Here is a 19,094-nt window from a genome sequence, read left to right as displayed (position 1 = left end):
GTGTCCCTACCAGAAAACAAAATACACGTGAAGTTGCTGGGCCGGGCTGAGAAATAAAGGCGTTACGAGGACAGAAAACCAGAGGGCCTGAACAGATTGGAGTAGGAGGGTAGTAACCCGGCTGAGTTGAGGGCGTGAGGGAGAGGGAATTCGGTCTTAGGAGAGCAATGACCCTGGGAGTGTAATATATTAAATATTGCAGCGATCGATTTCAATACCCCCAAGTGGACACGGGAATAAAAATTCACCAACAAGCTGAAGTGATTAGGAATGCTTTGTTGCGAAGGAGGGGGAAAAAATGTGATTTTCTTCAGATCCTTTTTGTTCGGGTTAGAAGAGGCCTAGACAATCCAAGTCTAAGCCTGGACACTCAGTTTGGGATATAACTCTGAAGGTTAGTCATATCTCAGTGGTGCTTCTGCATAGTGAAAAGATGGGCCTTTGTACTCAGGAGGATTAAGTATCAACCACAATTATGGCTGGTCACTCTAGGAGCCTTCCTCCCAAGTCGGAGAGGAGTACATCTTGGAAGGGCTGCCCCTTTGCTGTGTATTAGTCTTTGTTTCAGCTCTGGGACAAAGCAGTTGCTTTTGCACAGTTCTTCTTTCATTAAAATCCAGGGGAAAATGCACAATATGGTTTACAGAAGGTTGATTCACAATAGCGGGGACGTAAAACAGCCTTTGGTGCTATGGGGGGGGGGGGGAGAAACATTTTTGAAATGTCATTCCTTGGCCGAAAGTAGGCAACTGTCCTGTATATTTGCACAAATACCCACTACCACACGTGATTTTTCGTTAGCGATTTCAGCACTGGGTGGGATTTTCTGTTCTTTTTTTTCCTACCAAATCTAGCTCTTTGACAGTCATGCTATGAACCCTGTGTCTCTCAGTCCAGGAATCTGCTTAGGGATTTGGGGTAGTCACTGCGGAGCCTGCTTGGAGAGGGGGTGGGGGGTTGTTTTCAGTCACAGCCCTAATGGGCAAGGCCTGGGCTCTTCACACTGGGGATACCGAGTCTGCTGCTGGGGACACACTGCTGGATGCCTGCATGTAGCCGCAGCAGCCACCGCCACTGCCTGCCGCCCTCCTCCTTCGGTGTGGTCGCCACAAATCTGGGAAAGAAATGCAGCATCATACAAAGGATTTCTTTAATGAGGATGAGTTCCTCAGAGTGACTGGGGGCTGTGCCTGCTGCTCAGGCCTCTCTTTCCCTCTGCCAGATCTATCCCTCCCCATCATATCCTTCCTTATATACTAGCCTGGGGTTGGAAAGGGCATCCCCCCACCCCACGCCCACCCCCACCTCCTCTGAGAACCCAGAGGCTGATTTCTACTCTACTCTGGTGGCTGAGTGAGGATGGACTGGAAGGTCTGAGGGGGAATCTCCGAGTCTTGCAAAAGTAAACATATGTGTCTATATCTCTAGTGCCCCCTCCGTTCTCTGCCATCAGTCTTGTCTTCTATCCTAGTTATCACTTATCACTTATCCAAGCTGCCACTTGGAGCACGGTCCTAGGGACTAGCTATATTTCTGCATGAAGATCCTACCAGGGAATGTTCGAGGCAGAAGGAACCCTAAGCCTCCCCATCTCCTTTGCATCTAATTTGGGCTGACCAGGGTATAGTTAAGGCCCAGGCTGGTTGTGAAACAGAGCCCTTAGGCTCCTGCAGCTTGAAACTCCCAGGCTCTCTGTGGAATGGCGACTGGTTACAGGGAGGCCATTTCTGCCTTAGAAAGCTGTTCGTCTCCCCTAAACCTACATGGCTCCTTGCTTTCTTCAGGGTGGGGAGAGAGGTAGGTCCAGGAGCAAAAGATCACTCAAAAAAGTTACTTGGAGTTAGAGCTACTGAAACCAGTTCTCTCTCTTCTTGAGTGTGGGAAAGACTGGGTTGGGGGTTGGGATCTGGACAATAAAGGTACTGCTCTGTTTTGCTCTGCCCCCCCCCTTTGGCTTTTTATTCTGCATTCTGCGTCTCCCTGACTTTTGTCTTCTTCTGCTGGATCTCCTTGTCTTTTCCCTCAAGTCAGGTCAGGAAGAGCAAGCAGGTTGGAAGCATCAATGGACTTACGCTGCGAGGGCCAAGCCAAAATGCAGCCTGGCCATGTCTGGGCAGGTGGTTCAGAGCTCAGAGATTCTTGTGTGACTGAGGAGTAATTTGGAGAAAAGGAATCTCCTGGGGGTGGGGGCGGGGAGGTGCAGGTGGGGACACTCTGTCTCAGGTCACTGAGAAGCAGGTTCTGCGCCCAGAGCCCAAGCTCTGGGATCCCGAGAGCCTGCCTTGCTGTGGAGTACCTGTTGCCTGAAGCTGCTTGGGGGAGCTTTTGGGCCTCTGTCCTATTGTGAGTCTTGGGGGTTAGGTCTGGCTTCCCCTGGGGCTGCTGGATTCACCTGTCACTACGCTCACTGCCCAGGGACCCTGACAAACCTCCACAATGTGGGCCTGAAAAAGGGCGCTTAAGGTTCACTGATCTGTGTGTAGAACTTTGCAAAACTGCAAATAAGCGAGAAAATTTGTCTATTCTTGTGGAGGGAAATACAAGTTTGCACTTAACATGGAAGCCTGAGAAAAAGAGGGGGGGGGGGAACACTTCTCCTGGCCAACAGCCCCACTGTAATCTCCAGAACAATTTCATTTCCTCTGCAGCACCCTGGCTACCCTAGCCGAGGCCTCGGAAAGGTCAGGGAAGAGATGGAGCCGAAAAGCGGGGGTGGGGAAGGAAAGCGGGGGCTAGGCCCTGGGCAGGGTCGCAGGTGAGGGCCAGGCCGGGTGGCGAGGAGGAGACTGACAGGTTGCAAGGCCACAGGACGGGAGGAGGGGGCAGAGCCGCGTCTTTTGGAAGGTTTGCGTGTTTCCGAGAGGGTTTTTTTTTCAGAGGAATTCGCACCGCCCGCCTCCGGGGCAGCTTGCTGGCGCTCTCCCCCGCCCCTTTTTGCAGAGCAGGTCGCAGGGAGCTCGGGTTTCGGCGAGGCCCCGCGCCGCCAGGCCGCCCGCGCTCCGCCAGCCCCGGCGCGCAGGCCTTTCCCGCTTGCTGAGAAAGGGAAAAGCGCACGCCCGGGGCCCTGCGGGCGGGGAGCCTGTCGGTGCGGCGGGAGAGCCGCTCCTCCGCGGGAGCCGAGCCGCTGCGGCCCGCCAGCTCGGTCAACCCGGCCGGGCCGCGCAGGCGGCAGGGGCTGTGCCCGGGAAGGGTCTCCTGCGAAGGGCGGCCGAGCTCCCCCCGTGGTCGCGCGGCTGCTGGGAAGCCGCGCGGGCTGCAGCGAGCAGCAGGCCCCGCGAAGCTGCTCTGCTCCCCTGCAAAGGGGAGGTTGGAACTTTTGAACCCTTTGCTTAAAAGTGATTGATCGTGTCCCGCCAGAGAGCGGCCCCACCCCCTGTCCCCACCTCCGCCGCCTTCCCTGGTCACCTCGGCTCTAAGCGTGCGAGAGGAGACCGCGCGGGGCGAAAGGGCTGGTGCCTTTGGAGACGTACGCAGCAAACGCGAGCACATCGAGCCCACAGAGCCAGAGCGGCTGTTGCGATTCTGGCTGAATCCCTTGTGGGAACTCCTAACGGGAGGGTGGGTTCCTGCCTCCTTCCCCACAGCCCTCCAAGTGAAAGACGCAAACGACAGCTTTTCCCCCTGAAACCGTCCCTGCACGCCGGCCTCTCCCTACGAGGAAGTCCTCGCAGGAGCCGGGCTCGGCTCTGGGAACCTTCAGGGAACTCTGCATGAAGGCTCGAGGCCTCCACGAGTTAAGTTGATTATTAATTTGGGCTGTTCAGGGCGAGTAACACACTTAACGCCTTTGGCTTTGGGGATTGTCCCCGAGCTGGGACCCAAGCAGAGATGACCCAGGGTTGCGGATGGGAAAGGCGAGTTGCCGAGACTCCCGGACGTGTCTGAGTGGTCTGGGTAGAGCTCCCGGGGCAAAGGTTGGCTCTTCCTCGCCCCCAAGTAAATTCCTGGTTAACTAGTGCAGACTAAATACCTTAGTATCACTAAATGGGGTAAAACAGACGGGGTTGAAAGTGAGGGCATGCCAACTGGACCCAGACCTGGTCATACTTCTCCACCGGTGATAAGTCAGGGTGCTTCAAACACGAAAACAGAAATGTAACATTCAACTGGACGAATTAATTTTTGACGGATTTACGGTATGATTTTCTTTCGAGCGGTATTCATTGGTTCCTTCGAGCTGTAGTGCGGTCCGAAGACATAAATATAAACAAGCACTTTCTGCTTTGCGGAAACCCCTTAACAGTATCTCCCAAAGAAAGATCAAGACACTTTGTGAATTTTCCCCAGATAATGCCTCATATTCCGAGTGACTGATCAGAGAACTCCGGTATTGTTAAATAAAATGAGAGGAAGGGGAGTGACGTGGGAGTCGAACAATGGCATTTCTGAATCAGTTTGCTTGATTGACATTGGGGGCTTCATGACCCCAGGGAATAGGACTCATTACGGTGAATACACCAAAACATCAACCAAGATTAGAACTCTAGATCCTGTTTTAATCCCATTTCAGTCTAAATTATAGTGGGAAAATATAAAATCCAAGAGGAGAGAATTACTCCATCATATATTGACCTAAAGTCTTAATTGTTCAAAGGGGGAAAGAAAAGTGGAAAACCGATATACTTTTCATCACTTTAGAAGTGGCACTGACATTTAAGTCAAGTGTAAAGGTTTGGTAGGGTGGATACTAAGAATATTTCTGTGGTATAACATATACTTATTTGGGGGAGACATACTGAAGAAATACACAGGGAGCTTTTTGCACGTATGAGAAAAGCAGAATCCTCCGCTACTGGGTAAAAAAGAGGGATCATCAGCAAATTGATGCTGAGAAATAATTAGATACCTTAAAGGTGGAGTCTCAATTTCCACTATTATTTGGAAGACTTCTCTATTTCTTCGGAGAAGATTTCTATTTTTAAATGATAAAAGTTGTGTAAATTTAACCCTGTAAGTTGTTGAGAGCAGATCTTCAATTCAGGTTGGACAAACAGAATGTGTGTGAGCAAAGTCTATTTTTAACCACAGAAGAGTGTGAGATACTGTGGGCTGTGTTAGATGGGAGTATAATCTACGGCAACTTCACTACAAAGATTTTTCATTCTTCATTGGAACTTATTCTCAATTCTCAGGAACTTGAAAGACTGGCGATCTCAAGTAATATACATTCAGTTGAACCCCTACCATACAGAAGGACGAAGCTGTGGCAAAAGACGTTGCAGTTATATTCTATTTTTTTTTAGTAGGTAAATCACAGCAAAGGGGAACGTAACAGGAAGATATAAAAAATAGAGCATATATATGTTATAAGTAATGAAATAGAAAGGGTTGCTCCACAATACAGCTTCACATATTTTGAGGGGTGGATTTTAATGAGAAGCCTCTGTGTTGCACGGGAACTGGGAATCATAGAAATTATTTATGCAGCAAGAAGGAACGAAAATTAATTATTAGGAGCTCAGTAATCACCAAATAAACTCTGAGCTTTGAGGTTAAAAATAGACGACTATCTTCATGTTCAATTATACAGTATCAATTACTAATACAACTGATGTTTCAGCCTCTCGGTGAGACCAGATACCATCTTCTATGGAGAGATCTTGGTATTAATTAATGACTGCTTTATTCTCATTATTCACAAGGAAAAATAGGGGTCGTGTCACATTAAAATTAAGATTATCTTAGTTTATCTGGGCTCTTAAACAAAGATCATTCAAAGTAATTATATTTTGAATTAACAGAGGTAGGCAATTTATCTCGTTATTTTTTTGTTCAAAGACAGAAAATAAAGATCAGAAATAAGCAAAGTTTCATTTTGAAGATAGAAAGAACCAAACAAACATGTCTTGACTTTTGCAATATTTCCCTTGCTAAAGGGGGAATGAGGGAACTGTAAAAGACGTGACTTTGCAAAGTCAAGTCCTTTTTAAAAGACTCGGATCGAAATTCTTGCTATGCAACAAGGATTCAGGTTTGATTAATTTTCTGCAAGCGACGTGACAGCGGTGTTTTAAAAGATTAATTAAAATTGAAGTGATACGGAGCAGGAATTCAACCTGCAGAGGCGTCCCTGGCGCCTTGGGGGGCTTTGCAAGCGAGTCCCAAGTCCAAACTGCGGGCTTTCCCGAGCCTGGGACGCAACTCCCCGTCTCCTGGAGAGGAACGCGGAATTTGGCAGGGCGCCCGCCTGGCCGCCTGGCATCCCGAGCTGGCCGCCAGCTCTCGGGGGTGGGGACGGGGTGTGTCCCGGGGAACCCGCTGCCCAGAGAACTGCTGGCGCGGCGCGCGAAGAGCCAGTGAGGTCCAGGGTCACACCAGAGGCCGGAGGGGATTACAGGAAGCCCCGAGCTGACTGCCCCAGGCCGCGTCCACTTCTCCTGGGGGGGGGGGGCGGGGGGGGAAACCTACTTCGCGCCCCGGCTCCTCCGGAGCCCCCTCCACGGTCGCGAGCGCGCGGAGGGCGTAGATGGCACGCTGAGAAGGCTCATTCAGAGCTGAGGGCGTGGAGGGCTCGGCTGCTGGGCTGCGGCTGCCCGGGCCGGGGCGTGGGCCTGCCCGGGCAGTCCTGCCTCAACTGCCTCGGGACTCGGGACTCCGGGAGGCCGTCCACGCCTGGGCCGCCCAGCCACGTCCTCCTACCTCTCCGTTCGGTCTCCTGCCCCAGCTTCTGTCCCCCTGCATCCCTGTCCCTTGGCTTCACTTAGCGACGCCTTCGCCTAAGTAAGAAATTAAGCTGAGCGCAATTGTAACTGTACTCAAGAAGATACAATCGCGGGAGCCCTCGGGGTCGCGCGCGGCGGAGAAGCTACGCGGGTGGCGCCCCAGAGGGTGGGTAGGGGAAGAAGGGGGCGTCCGTTTGCAATTCGCCTTCCCAGGGCACGAACTACGGTGTCCCCTTTTCTCCAACTGGGGAGAAACGGCGTCCCCTTCTCTCCAAGCGTGGGGCTCGGGTGCCGACGGGGAGGCCGCGCACGGCGGGGCCCTCACCCCAAGGCTCGGGCGGGGTTGTGCGCCCTTGGGCTCCCGGCCACGCGGAGGGGGCGGCCTCCCAGCTGGGACTGTCCCTTTGGCCTGCGGCGGCGCCGGGAAACCCCTTCCTCTGCGGCGGGTCCCAGGGGTCGGGGCCTAAAAGGCTCCCTGGGGATTCTCCGAGCCGCGGAGGCGACGTGGTTCCTCCTCCCCCTCACGTCTGCCTCTCCCACCCTCTTCCCAGAGACCTTGGAGGTGGCCAAGTGGGAAGGGAGGCGGGCAAACAGACGGTGAAGGCCTGGGAGCGGGAGGCTCGGGAGCTGGGGGGGGGGGGGGGGGGGCCGGGGGCAGGAAAGAAGCATTAGGACGCGAAGGAAGGGGCGGTGGGGCGAGGAGGACTTAGCTGCGAAGGGCTGAGGGTGGGGGGGTGAGGCGAGAATCCCTTTCTTTCCGAGTGGCGCAGGGGGACCTCTTCCCCGGGGAGCCCCCACCCAGCAGCTCCCAACCTCGAGAACAAAGGGTCTGGGAAGCACGGTCGGGGTCGGGGAGCGGAGGTGGAGGGAAGCAGGAAGGCAGGCGGTGGGGGCAGGGGAGGGCGCTTCCCCACATTTCCTCTCGCGGCAGAATGACGGAAAGCTCCCTCCAGCAAACGCCTCACTGAGGCCGCTTCAAAATCCGGGAGGGCTCGGGTTCCTTACCTAACGGATGCACTCGCTCCCTTCCTCCCCCAGCGTCCCCACCCCCTCCGGGGACCGAGGCCCGCGAGCAGCGAGGCTGGCGGCGCGCCGCGGCGCGGGCGGAACCGCGGGGCAGCAGCGCCTCCTGCAGGTGCCTGGCGCCTCCGCAGCCGCCGTGCCGCGCGGTCTCTTAAGGTGGAACCAGCCTGGTTCCCCCACCCGCGCTCTCGGCTCTTCCGCAACCGTGATTCCACCCGCCGCAAGTCTCCTTCGCGAAGCGGGCCTGACTGTCCGGAACGGTCGGAGTCTGTTGGTCCCTGCTGCTATTTCCTTGATGCCTTGACTCCATTACCTGCAGCACTTCGTCCGAGGAAGCCCCGGTATCGATTTGGAAAATCACAATTGATACTTCCCTGCAGGTATAAAAGGCTGCGTAAGTCACGCTTCAGGGCGGAAAGACCAAAACGTTGTTTCTTTAATCTCAAAGCAAACTTTTATTTTGGTTTATTAAAACCAGAAGCCTAGCACGAAAGGATCGCCGAGAGTAGACCTGCCCAGGGGTCTTCTGGATCTAAGAATTCAGGATCAGATTGGCCGGTCAGAGGGTCGCATGCAGCGCCCACACCCCGCAAACTCGTGGGCAGCTGCGGGCGCAAATAGGCCGGGGAGGAGCGACAGGACTGCGGGGAACCCCTCCTTGCGCGTCTCCCGCCACCTCCGTTTTCAGCCCACTCTTTGTTTAGTGAAAAGCGGGAACGTGGGGAGGATAGAAGAGCAGTTTTTGTTTCTTTCCTCTTTTAAACTAAATGTGCGTGTGCCTGTAAATTCATCGTCCTTGAACTAAGTGCCCTCAGCGAACTCGACATTCTTGGGGGAACCCTGCGAGCTCTGAGCAGGACACGAACAATCCAACTTTGGTTCCGGTGCCATGTGCAGTAAATTCTTCTCCTTTGCTCTTCCCTCTCTCCGCGTCACGGAGAGGGGGCCCCCTGGGGGCCGCCTCCGTACTCCCGCACCCCCAGGACCTGGAGCCGTGGAGAGCTCAGGTCCCAGGGCAGGGGCGCCAGGAGGTATCGGGGGAGGGGAGACTAGCGGTCCGCCTGGGGTGTGAGCCTTACCTGCACCTTGGGAACCTCCTTTCCCCTGGACGCCCGGCCTTGGCTCCGCCCTGTCCGGCCCCGCCCCAGGGAAGCTGGGCCGCGGGTGGGGCCGCCGCGGGGACAGCTCCCAGGGGCAGGTGCCGCAGGGTCACACCCGCCCCGGGGGTTGCAAACCGCAAGCGAAAGTCGAGAGGGGCTGGAGCTTTTCCTCTAATCCGTTTTACACTGTGAAAACCGCAAAGCTGTCGCCTAGGCGGCCACTTTTTAATTGGGAGGCAAACAGACGAAAAACCAAAACAAACGCGCGAGCTGACTTTTCTTTCCCTCTGTTTTCTCAACAAAAAGCTCGCTTTCTGGCGAAGAGGGAAACCAACGACCCGCGCTGACGCTTGCTCGCTTCGGGGCCTGGAGCGGGGCGCGCAGGGGGCAACTTGCGCCGTGCCGCTGTCCCCACGCTCTGCCCGCGTGGATCTCCAGCAGCGTCCCGCCTCTCCACGGGCCACGCCTGCCCACCCCGTCGCGCGCTTTCTCGTTCGTGCGGTAGGGCAGATGTGGGGGGGACCTGGGTGTTGGAGGCTCGGAGGTCGTAAAATTGGCCCCAGGTCCGGGCTCTTCCGAAGCCCGGGGCGGAAGAGCAGGGGCTTGGGCCGCCAGTCCGGGGAGACCTCCAAGCGGAACAGAAGGAGCACCTGCAGACGCTCGAAGCTTCCCCTGGGGAAAAGCATACGTCGGTAGACACGCTGCGCGGCGCCAGAGCTAACTCTCAATTTACCGCGCGTCCTGCCTTGGGGGGTGCTGAGGCCCTTGGGGGGAACCCTTGAGAAAAGCAGAGGACGCGGGAGACCGTCCGGGTCAGGTGGGCCGAGACCCACGAAGGTGGATGTCTGCTTCCCTACGTCCTGCGTAGAAAATGATTTTTAAAAATTTTATTTTTGAAAATGATTTTTAGTCACACTTGTCGTGGAGGTAGGAAAAGGGAGGGAAGTCAAAAGAATGGAGGAGGCCGACCTTTATTTTACAAGAAAAACCCAGGAAAAATGGATTGGTCGAATTGTGGAGGAGGAGGGAGGGAAGGAAGGATGAAGACTTTCCTTCTTTGTTCTTAAAAGCCTGAGCACTTTGGTTTGTTTGTTTGTTTCCCAAAATCAAAATACAGAGAGGCAGTCCTTCTAGGGGCATGTTTATGCAATCGAGAGATGCTGCTCATTAATTAGTTCACTTTTAAAACATTTGCTGGGCTGAGCAAAGTTTTTAGAAGGTTCTTTCTCAGAACCCAGCCCCGATGTGAAGCTCGACTCGATTTAAGGCAGACCTAGGGTCAAAATTTCAGACGAGATCATGCGTGTATACATCTGTACAAAAATACACATGCCACATAGTTTGTATTCCTTCCAGGCTAAGACAAGAGATTCTATAGTAAATTATATGTGACGGCTGAGTTTTTTTTCTGGTAACCTCTTGTCACCAGAGAGGAGTACTGAGTTATCTTTCTCTCCATTCCCAATTAATAAATCTACTGAGAGAGAGAGAGAACTCTCCTTATGAGAATGTAGCTTTCCCCCCCACTCTCTTTCTGGTTTAAACGTTCTTTCCTACACGTGAACACACACAGAATATACGTGATAAGCAGAGTTTTCCCTAATCAGCCTGTAATGTATGATCTACATAAATCCATGCCCACTGTTGAGGACTTACTTTGTTCTTCACCATGTGGGCATTTCATCAGGAATCTTTGGTAGACCAATAAAATGATTATCTTTGCTGTGAATTTCTTTGTGATTAAATGGAAAATAGCATTAATGAACAACTTGAACAGTACTTTTTAATATCAAATGTCAACCAGTAAAAAAAAAAGACCCATACTTGTTCCAAATATTCAGAATGATGGCTTCTCATTTGCAGTCATATTTTGGCAAAACTACTTCATATTAATGGAAAATTACTAAAAACAGTGCACGCATTCCAGATAGAGAGGCTTATTCACTGAGCTTTACCTCTAGCAACTTAAGCTATCTGGTTCAAATTACTTAAGTAGTTTCAACTGAAGGAAGGGCTGGAAAATTAGGAACTGTGGAATAATTTGTGTTTTGGTCTTTTCATGAAGCTTTAATCAAATCTGATTTTTGTGAAAACGAAAACAATACGATAATCCCTTCAGTGATCTTGTAGAATAGTGTGTAATTGTTATTAAAAAAGAAAAGCGTGCCCAAAGGATATTTTAATGAAATGAGATGAATACAAATACAACTATTGCTAAGTTGTTTTTCCAGTTATTTTTCTCTCACACGTAAGACATGTAGGACTCCAGAATATGCACTTTAATGTGTTGTGATAATAAGAAAACTATTGCTCGTTTTCTTAGAGGAGCATTGTTATCTAGGGGCAATGCCAAAATCATTAGATAAACATCATCTTTCCTGTCACATCATTGTCTACATGAAATTCCATCTTAGGAAATATGTGGGAATATTATATTTGTTTCAAAAGCTTGAAAATACAATAGAATTTGAAATATTGAAAACATGATCCTTACTTGACAGTATCTTAGAAGTTGCAGAGGTATCTCTTTTTGAGATGACTTTAATAATGACTGACTTTAATAATGCTGGAACGTAAGGAAAGATTTCAATAGCAGGCAAGATGTGATGAACGGACACAGGAACAATGAAGCTATTGACAAAACATGCCAACTTTTAGAATTCTATTTAAATGATTATTTTTCCTTCTAGTGCAGAGGAAGACACCCAAGTGCATCAATGTTCATCAGATGCAGGGTAATAAAAACGTGAGCGACGGTCAATGGACCGTGACTGTAATATGATTGTTAGTGTAGGTGGGCGAGTGCCTGTTTAAAGAAGGTTTGCAGTCCTCAATGGAGGTAGGGGAAGCTTGTAGAAAATTGAGATCGTGAAGAAGAGGGAAAGAAGGTTAATCAAAGAATAAAGCAAATTCAGTAATTAAAAAACTATTTTCTATTTTTGATTTGACTTTCGTCAATTGTTCCCGCCAGCTATTTAGATGAAATAAATGGAACATCATTTAATAAGCGGATCCTCTGATACATTTTCCTCTTAAAGTGTCTGATTCCTGGCATCCAAAGGAAACTGGAATACAAGTTAGTATTAGAACTTGAATTTGTTCTGCCAGAGTGAAAATTGGTTCCATTAGACATCAGTCACAGAACTCTTACAGACCTGGCTAGGGCCGTAGATATGATATATCCAACTAGCTGAAATAATAAAGTCTTAAGTGATGCTAGATGTGCTTTGGGAAACCATCCAGAGGGTTTTAATTTTTTTTAATGAAAGTTTCCCAATTTTACAGTCCTCATAAATCTGGAACAAGCCTAATTTAGGTCATCAGGGTGAGTGAAACCTACATGCCTGACCCTTTGGAAATAACGTCATAAAAATAAGTTAAAACGTGAAATATTCAGTTGTGCACCGTCTTTAGCAAGGATTCATTCCTGGACATTTTTCTTACTCACTTGCCCATACTTCCTTCTCATTATAGATTTACAATGCTCTGCAGAAACCCTTGGAAGAAGTGATATATCAGACAGATACACTCTCCGGAAGCTTAAAAGTTAGTCTGGCTATATAAATAAAAATCTAAACAACAACAGCCACCCACACACACACACACACACACACACACACAAATCAACTGTATCTTAGATGAACAATTATATCTAATATATTAAGAAGGAAGGGGAAAACGTGCCTGTTATCCAAAAGTTCATAGTTTGTTAAATATAGGAGGGTTTCAAATAAGTTCAATTCATAATGCACACGTGGATTTATATATATAAACATAATGATCTTTCATAACTAAAATTGATTGAAACCCCTGGCATATTCCTTATATGAAAATATTTTATTGCTATCATTAGATAATTAATTATACATTATAAGAATTTAAAAATTACTAACGAGAAATAGAATAGACAGTAGAAAAATTAAAATAAATTTAAATTCTTTCAAATGCATCACAGAAACCTGTTTTCTATTACTTTTTATTTTGGGCAGAAAATGTGTCAACTTATTATTTGGCATCAATTTCTCCTTCTATGTATTTTGCCTTATTTACTTGTGAACAGATGTTATTAGCTAAGTTAACAGTACCAAATTCAGTAATCATAAAATCTCAGAAGTAATGTTTTGACATGAATAGTAATTCAAATTTAGAAGTATTTATGGACAACCTAGAAACCTTACTTAAGTTAATTATTTTCTTATTCTTCTCTTGCCACCGGATTACCTTCTTTTGTCTACAAATGGCAGATACCAATTTTTTTAAGACATGTGGAAACAAATGTTATCTCCAACAATTTTGGTAATTTGGGACTTGAACTGAGCTTGTCCAAGTTCTTTCACAAATGGTTAAAGTAGATGAAGTAGTTTGCATTTCTTTTGCAGATTAAGAAAAACATGGAGGAATATTCCTCCGCATAAATGTAAGTATTTTTTAGTTCTTGCAAAATATCTGTTGGCTCCGAAACCATTAAGCAACAACAAAAAAGTCCCCATTAAAAGTTAACAGCCGAGGCGCCTCTGCGGCTCAGATGGTTAAACCTCTGACTCTTGGTTTCGGCTCAGGTAAGGATCTCACAGTTTCGTGGGTTTGAGCCCCATGTCGTGCTCTGCGCTGGGAGCATGGAGTGTGCTTGGGATTCTTTTTCTCTCCCTCTCTCTCTGACGATCCCCACTTGGGCTGTCTCTGTCTGTCTCAAAATAAATAAACTTAAAAAAAAAAGTTAATGGCCACCTGGCTGTTTAAAAGTAGTTCTGTAGACTTGGCCAGAAGCTGCATGTCGGAGCCTAGCTCTTCCTGGTTTTTCTCTCCTTCCACATTCAGAGATTGCTTTGCCCGTGGCTCTTCCCAATAGTGTGGAAAAAAAAAAAATGCAATAGGCAGTTTCAGGAGTGTTGCCTTTAACAGCGTGTCTCAGGGGACTTAATATTGGAGGTGGCAATTGGCCAAAATAAGTAGGAAACTTGGGGGAGCTGCCAAGCTATACTGCTGATGAAAGTCCTGCCATAACTAAGGAGAATTCGGAAGGAAAGTTTTTCCATGAAAAAGAGCTAGACACTGAATGACTAGCGGGGAGGGAGAACTGCTCCTGGTGTGTGTGTGTGTGCAGGGGGAAGGATAAACATTTGTGGAACTTTAGAATCATCTTATAAAAAAGCTATTTGGGGAGCGCCTGGGTGGCTCAGTCAGTTGGGCGACCAACTTCACTCGGGTCATGATCTCATAGATCATGGGTTTGAGCCCCACGTTGGGCTCTGTGCTGACAGCTCAGAGCCTGGAGCCTGTTTCAGATTCTGTGTCTCCCTCTTTCTCTGACTCCTCCCCCGTTCATCCTCTGTCTCTCTCTGTCTCAAAAATAAATAAACATTAAAAAAAAAAGCTATTTGGGAGTAGATTTTACTTTTTTTAAAAAAATGCTTATTTATTTTTGAGACAGAGAAAGAAAGAGGAGGGGAGAGAAGGGGAGGGGCAGAGGGAGAGGGAGAGAGACGATCTGAACGGGTTCTGTGCTGATAGCAGTGAGCCTGATGCTGGGCTTGAGCTCACAAACCCGTGAGATCATGACCTGAGCTGAAGTCAGACACTCAACCGACTGAGCCACCCAGGCACTCCGGGAGTAGATTTTATAAAAAAAAACCTTATAGCAAAGCTATTTGAAAATAGTTTTGTTGATTTGAATATTGCTTTTCTTCATGCTTTAGAAAACAGAATTTTACCATTAACAGTACTTAATAACATTGGTCTGAGCTATGAAAATAATATAATGTGGAATTACAACATTTATTTGTTTATTTATTTATTTATTTATTTATTTTTACTGTTTATTTATTCCTGGGAGAGAGAGAGAGAGAGAGAGAGAGATCCAGAACATGAGTGGGGAGGGTCAGAGTGAGAGAGGGACACAGAATCTGAAGCAGTCTCCAGGCTCTGAGCTGTCAGTACAGAGCCTGACGTGGGGCTCGAACTCACGAGCTGTGAGATCATGACCTGAGCTGAAGTCGGCGCTTAACCAAGTGAGCCACCCAGGCGCCCCACCACAATTATTTTTTTTAATGTTTATTTATTTTGAGAGAGGAAGAGAGAGAGGGAGAGAGAGAGAATCCCAAGCAGGCTCCACTGTCAGCACAGAGCCCCAGGGTGGGGCTCAAACTCATAAACCGGGAGGCCATGACCTGAGTTGCTTGACTGTCTGAGCCACCCAGGCACCCCACAACAATTGTTTTAATGGCCACAAGTTTGGCCCATTCCAGAATGCACAGCCCTTTGTACTGTGACTTTGCTGCTCCCATCCAGAAGCAGAATCCATTTTCCAGCCCCTGTAACGCAAGCTGGCCTCTGTGACTTACTTTGACAAATGTGATAGGGTGGAAGTGATGTTGTGCAAGTTCTAGAATTGAGGCCTTGTAAAGCTATTGCAGCTTCCTCCTTTGTCGTCTTGGAACCTCATGCCCCCAAGAAGCCTGGGATTTTCATTGTGAGCAACTCCCACTGAGCCCAGCCCCCAGCACTCTGATTAGCTGGATGCAGCTATGTGAATGAGCCCAGGGAAATTCAGCAGAAGAACCACACAGCCAACAGAATCATGAAAGACAATAAATCATTGTTGGCTTAAGCCACCAGGCTTTGAGGCGGTTCCTTACACGGCAATAGATAACCATACTTGTCTTGTTATCTGCAAAGATCACAATCATACAAAGTTGAGAGAGAATTTGTTGATATAGCAAGTATTTAAATCAAGAGCTGTTTCTTTCTTTCTTTCTTTCTTTCTTTCTTTCTTTCTTTCTTTCTTTCTTTTTTTTTTTAAGAGCCTGAGTTAACATATGTGAAGTCATCACAGACCTGAGGTTCCTATCTATGTATGATTGTTATGGGGACATTTGATTTTCATTCCTGAGGTTGGTGAGATTTCAGAAAGTCACATTATTTTATATCATCCACAGAGCCACCCAGTGAAGCAGGCAATGTGTTTGCTACCTACATGTTAAGGTTGAATAAACGGGCACAGGAACACAACAGAAGTCTGGAGACCGGCGTGTGGCTCGAGAAGGGGTATCCCCGAGGCGATATCAATGAACTTCTTTTTTCCTACTTGGAAGTGGAAGAGATTGTCTTAGAGGATTTCTGAAGTTCCTTTCATCGTGGCAGAAGTCTCAGACTGGGCCACATGAATCAGAGCGAGTGGAGAGGAGGACAGAGCTGACCCCAACAGGAGCAGAAGCGGAGAGAAACCAGCTTTCGTGAGGCCGGGCATCTGGATTTAACAGAAAGCTGTTCGTTCACTCCATTCATTGAACAAGAATTTGCGGACTGGTTTTTATCTGCCCAGCACTGTTCTAGGCACTGGAGATACAGTGGAGGCTAAATCCCATAAAGCCTCGGCTTCTATGGGAGTTCTTCTTCTTCTTCTTCTTCTTTTTTTAACACTTATTTATTTTTGAGAGAGAGAGTGTGTGAGCCGAGAAGGGGCAGAGAGAGAGAGGGAGACACAGAATCCGAAGCAGACTCCAGGCTCTGAGCTGTCAGCACAGAGCCGGTGCGGGGCTCGAACCCACGAACTGTGAGATCATGACCTGAGCCTAAGTCCAGCACTTAACCGACTGAGCCACCCAGGCACCCCTATGGGAGTTATTCTGGTAGGGGGCTTATGACAATAAGTAAACAAACACTCTGATAATAGAGAGGGGTGCTATGAAAAAAAAGAGTGACGTAATAAAGAATGATGGCAGTAAGTGTGGAGGGCACCTTAGGTAGTCAGGGAAGGCCTCTCTGAGATGGCAATTGATGCCACAGAGCCCAACATGGGACTGGAACTCACGGACTGTGAGATGATGACCTGAGCCAAAGTCTGATGCTTGACCGATGGAGCCACCCAGGTGCCCGTATTCTTTTTTTTTTTTTTTTTAAGTTTATTTATTTATTTTGAGAGAGAGAGTGTGTAAGTGAGGTAGGGGCAGAGAGAGAGAGAAGAACAGAGGATCTGAAGCAGGCTCTGGGCTGACAGCAAAGCGCTCAATGCGGGGCTTGAACTCATGAACAGTGAGATCATGACTGGAGCCAAAGTTGGTCGCTTAACTGGCTGAGCCACTGAGGTGTCCCTGCATGTGGTTATTCTCAATCCAAAGATCTGTGAATTAAAAAGGCATGTTAACTGGTCCCCAGCCACTGGATAAACACTTCTGTTCAAAAAGAGGAAGTACCTTGGAATCATTGCTTCATAGCAGCTCTTTCTTTCTTGTTTTAATTAATGTCTGCACTCAAAGTGGGGCTCAAACTTGTGACCCTGAGATCAAGAGTTGCATGCTCTACTGACTGAGCCAGCCAGGTGCTCCTGGTTCACAGCATTTCTGAAATCCAACTAGGCATGTGTTGCCAGATCCCCTCATTCTGGGGATAAAGAATGTTCCTTATTTATTTAAGGAAAAAAAATGTTTTTAATGTTTATTTATTTTTGAGACAGAGAGAGACAAAGCATGAGCAGGGGAGGGGCGGAGAGAGAGGGAGCCACAGAATCCGAAGCAGGCTCCAGGCTCCGAGCTGTCAGCACAGAGCCCGACGCGGGGCTTGAACTCATCAACTGCGAGATCATGACCTGAGCCAAAGTCGGACGCTAAACCGACAGCCACCCAGGCACCCCAGGAATGTTCCTTTTTTAAAATTTCATTTTATTTTATTTGAAAACACTTTTTAAAAGTTATTTATTTTGAGAGAGAGGCAGAGAGAGTGATCAGGGGAGGGGCAGAGAGAGAGAGAGAGACGGAGAGAGTCCCAAGCGGGCTCTGCACTGTCAGTGCAGAGTCTGATGCGGGGCTTGAACTCACAAACTGTGAGATCATGATCTGAGCCAAAACCAAGAGTCGGACACTTAATCAGATGAGCCACCCAGGTGCCCCCGGAATGTTCCTTAATTAAGGCCTGCACTGCAGAGTACTTGCTAATTCCCTGTTCTTTGAGACTTTTAGTTCCACTTAGGGATCTTGGCTCTACTTTCTGAGATATCCTACTTTCCATAAAAATGGTTGTGTTTGTAGCTGAGCAGTTTCCTCAGCCCTCTTCCTTCCCATGGAGACCTGGGGGCTTAGAGGGCTACTTGCAATCTGGACAAAGCTAGCCTCTTTCAGTCCTAGCTGATACAAGTCCCTTAAAAGGTGTTGTAGGCTTTCTATGTGTGAGATTTATAGGCTACTCCATGAGAGAAAAGCCACACCCACAATTCTTTTTGATGCAGGCCTACCCCTTAGACTTCTTCATAGCTATTTTGAAATTAGGCCTCTTCGGGAGTCCTGGTAAGATTCCTGGCAGCCCTTTTGTCTATTAGGTACCACCTTTAATGTTTCTGAAGTTTTAGCAAAGGGTCTGATCGTCCAACCCTCAAGTTCACCTTTACCCTGAGGCTATTTCTTACTCTGAGCATCTTTTGCTGCCCGGATCAGCTAAAGATGTGAAACAGTTTTGTTTTCCAACATAAGCAAGTCCTGGACTTCCTGTGAATTCTTCTAAATTCTACTTGCAGACTCTAGTTGCTTCTTTCGCCCCCCTCTCTCTGGAAGGGCTTTTATCCTGTGCCGCCAGGATTAGCCAGCTGGGACTTCCAACATTCCACTTGGAAGTCAGTGTAGCTAGATTCAAAAGTTTATTAGCTGCCTTTTCTGTCTTCCGAGTCACCACAGGTGACAGCATTGCCAACTGTTTTTACTGCTACATAACACAGACCACCCTTCCACTTTTTCACTGCTTTTCCAATTTCTACTGATGATCCTTTCACTATTTTTCCAGGCTTTGCTAACAGTTTCCTTCTGCTTTTCCAGCCCCTACCCATTGCCTGTCCCCAAACCAAGTCTTCGTACTTTCAGGTTTGTCCTGGCCGCACTTCACTCACGGAACCAATAATTGCATCAGTGAGAGTTCGGTCAGGGAAGCAGGGGCGTCAAGAGCATCGGAAGAGAAGGCGTTAGGAATTTGAGACATGACACAAATGGAAGACGAACGAGGGAGGTAAGCGGAAGTCTGGTAGGGGAGTTGAAGGATCAGAAGAAGAGTCATTATCCAGACTGCCTGCAGTCGGGCAAGTTGGAGTTGCAGAGAAATCTGAGAGGCCAACCACCGTTCAGGCTCTGAAATGGGACCACAAAGGGAGAGCTCACAGACAGGTCTTTAGAAGCCGTTGCCTCTGTGAGTCTGTGACTGCACATCTGGTGGTTTATCTGGGGCTGCTGTTAGTCTCCGGGCCAACAGTTGGGGAGATGATCCGTGTGCAGGGGGAAGGAGAATGATGACAAGCCCGGGCCTGCCCAACCGCCCCCTCCGCCGCCCCCCC

General features: G+C 48.5%; 1 long non-coding RNA gene across 1 annotated transcript; it reads right to left on the bottom strand.

The window, feature by feature from the left end:
- Nucleotides 1–260: 260 nt before the first annotated feature.
- Nucleotides 261–8,226, bottom strand: LOC125918043 (uncharacterized). The gene is made up of 2 exons (XR_007456359.1): nt 7,668–8,226; nt 261–1,114 (listed from the first exon to the last, which is right to left on the bottom strand). It is a non-coding gene; the product is annotated as an uncharacterized LOC125918043 (long non-coding RNA).
- Nucleotides 8,227–19,094: the final 10,868 nt, after the last annotated feature.

The sequence above is a fragment of the Panthera uncia genome, unplaced genomic scaffold (genome assembly GCF_023721935.1).
Source record: "Panthera uncia isolate 11264 unplaced genomic scaffold, Puncia_PCG_1.0 HiC_scaffold_399, whole genome shotgun sequence".
NCBI classification, from domain to species: Eukaryota; Metazoa; Chordata; class Mammalia; order Carnivora; family Felidae; genus Panthera; species Panthera uncia.
The sequence above is the reverse complement of the archived record's forward strand: the minus strand, read 5'-3'. Positions and strand labels throughout refer to the sequence as shown.